Source organism: Pantherophis guttatus, chromosome 1, assembly GCF_059756535.1.
Source record: "Pantherophis guttatus breed Tessera chromosome 1, ASM5975653v1, whole genome shotgun sequence".
Lineage (NCBI taxonomy): Eukaryota > Metazoa > Chordata > Lepidosauria > Squamata > Colubridae > Pantherophis > Pantherophis guttatus.
Window position 1 is genome coordinate 250,200,971 of NC_142063.1, and position 3,083 is coordinate 250,204,053.

A 3,083-nucleotide genomic window follows, 5' to 3' on the forward strand; every position below is an offset into this window, starting at 1 on the left:
TTTTGGTTTTGCAAACCAGATGGCACTGTTTCTTACATCTGAAGACATTAATAAAATTCCTGTTAAAAAGGCGCTTGATATTAAATCTTGACACATTAAAAGAGAACTATTGCTAGTAGCGGGTTCAGCTTGCACTTGTATTGGCTGCTGCAAGTTTGTATGGGAGCTAGGACAGTTATTGGGGTGTGGGTCCATCCACTGAAGTGGCTATAGTGGGGAGGCCATTTGGAAACAAATCCGTCAGGGAGTGTGGCAATAAGAGAAGTACCCCAAACAGTAATGAATCTGCACAAACATTTTACATACAGCTCTTTATTGATCCTATGCTGTCCCCTTATATGGCTCAATCAAATTTCTTGATCTTTCAAACATCTTGCTTGTAAAGAGATGCCTATAGAACTCTTCACCACCGAGTTGCTCTGCAGAAATTTCCAATTTAATCTATTTTTCATCCTCTCCTCTCCAGAGTAAAGTATTCCAAAAGAAGATAAATTCAAATCTTTAAGGGGCGTGTAATTATACTCTTTCTTTTACAACGAGAAGTTTCTGTTCACAAAAATATCCATTCCAACATTGATGAAAGAATAGCCATTTTATTAAATGTGAGGCTCTGTTCTGAAACCACGTTCAGATTTCAGGCAGGTTAACTTTCAACAGCAAATATTTAACACTGAAGACTTGTGAAGTATTGATAACAGCATTTACAAATATTTACAAGCATGTACATTCAAATGTTTCTGTGTATGTACCTGTATGTAGAGATAAATACAAACATACCCATGTATATGTACCGTACAAATATGGAGAGAGAGGGGGGGGGAGGGAGGGAGAGGGAGAGGGAGAGGGAGAAAGACCTTTTCAAAGGTGAAAAGAATATGCCCACAGATATTCACAGTGTAATCCTTTCCAAAAGTAAATCCCTTTGAGCTCCATCCATAATATCACAAAGTAACTTCTCAACAGAAGTTATGTGAATTATTTTATAAATCTTAATCCGTGTGTGTGTATATGTGTATTCTTGACAAAAAAGAGATGTGTGGTTTTACACCAAGACTAGTGGGTGTAAATCTGGCATCTGAAAAAGCCATGATAAATACCCTTCTTTGTTTCATTAGTGAGGTCATTAGTTCACCCTATTTTTAGATATATTAGGGCTACTGCTAAAGGAGATATCCATCTGCTAATACACAATTCCAGCTATGTTAATATAAATTTGACAAGGAAATAGCCTAAGTATTTTAATATGTGTTAGCTGCAGCTACTTTCCAATCACTTCTTATATTACGGAATGACATATTATGGATTAGATCAGCAATAATTTCCTGTTTTAATTGCATGAAAGATAAATTCAATACCTCCTGAGTCCTCCTGATTTTTATGCACAACAATGAAAATTGAGGAATAATATCGATGCAACTCTGAGAGTACAGCACAGTGGAAAGAAGCAGAAAACAATATTGCTTATGGTGCAATTTGTTCAGATCTTTGGAAAGAAATCTTTTAAGCTTGTGCTTGAAACACAGTCCCATTACAACTTTAAAAGCAGCCTTGTTTATTTGTATGCAAGGGTGAGAACACATCATTTCTCTGCTCATTTCAGAATTCAAGAGATCTCTTTCTTGCTTAGACATAGTCTTTATCTTCAGCACTCTCAATCCAAAGGAGATCTAAGCTTACTTGAATTCATGAAATATTTGACTTAACTCCATAATGTGCATGGGGGAGTAGAGGGCAAGGAGAGTGCATTGAAGAAACATGCTCTGTAACATTACGAAAACATTTTACTCTTTTGCGCTTGCAGCATAATTTCATGTGCAAGTACATAACGAGTGGACTTACATTATGACGTTATGATGTCCACCTCATCACTTCGATAACATTTTTATTTGCCGATACCCCTAAGGATGGAGTCATTGCTGACGTTCTGCTCAATGCTATAGGAAGGTCCAAGCAAACATCAATGCAGCAGCAAAACTATCATATCATGGCTATCATATCATCATACTTTGTAATCACTGGTGCACCTGAGTCAAAATTGGCTGCTGTTAGGATTCCATTTCCAACTTCATTATATGTTGAATATAATCATTTCATAAAACAAAAGCCGGCTATATGATTTCTTCCTCTGCTCCAACATAAATTCCTCTTCTCTTTCATTAATCTGGTTTATGTGTCACACAAACCTGAGGTTGGACTCATTGTGGTTTGTTGAAGTACCATTTACATGTTGTTTAAATAGTTTTTATGTACCTTTTTTAAAAATGAAAATAGTCTTATTTACAACAGGTAAATGCATGTTTCACATTCTGCTATGCCATAAACCATGGTTTGCAGACTACAATAGCTGGTATACACACCACATTAAGCCACAATTACAATGGCTGAAATCACATATTGTCCTTAATAAAATGTGTGGACCCAAGGACTCTTTCTCTTAACCATGATCAAGTACAAGGATGAACAACCATGGCTACCAGACCATAAACAGACATCAGCCTTATTGAATGTAGCTTCCATCCTAATTTTAAAAGGCCTTCGCAAGTCATTTGGACCCTGGGCTAAAGTGATTTACCCTACATTTAGCAAAAGGGAAGCGAGAGAGAAAGAAAAAAGAAATTCATAAAAAGAGCAAGAGAGACCAAAGGAAAACCCAGGAAGCAAAGGGAGGCCAGAAGGCAAAATCATGGGATTCCCACTCTCCTTTGGCATTGTCTGTCTCTCCCACTTGCTTCACCCTGGCCTTCAGGTCACAATAGCCCTCCACAGGAAAAAGAAAGAAAACATGTTAGCTACCACTGGTCTAATGGAGGCTAACTAGTTTTTTCCCTTAGTCCAGGATTACTATTCTACCTCAGGCTGAGCTTTTGACCTCTGATTTCAAATCCTTGGTAAGCTAGGAATCACAATTAGGCAAACGGGAGAAGAAACAATCATAGGAAGTCAACATCATGTCTGCAGAAACCTGCATCTCTTGTGTGTTGATAGGTACTTAAGGGTTAATCAAATGACCTTATCGTGAAATGATATTTCCAGAACACCTCCTCTCTCCCCCTCCTTCCCCCCCCCACACTTCCAATCTCCCT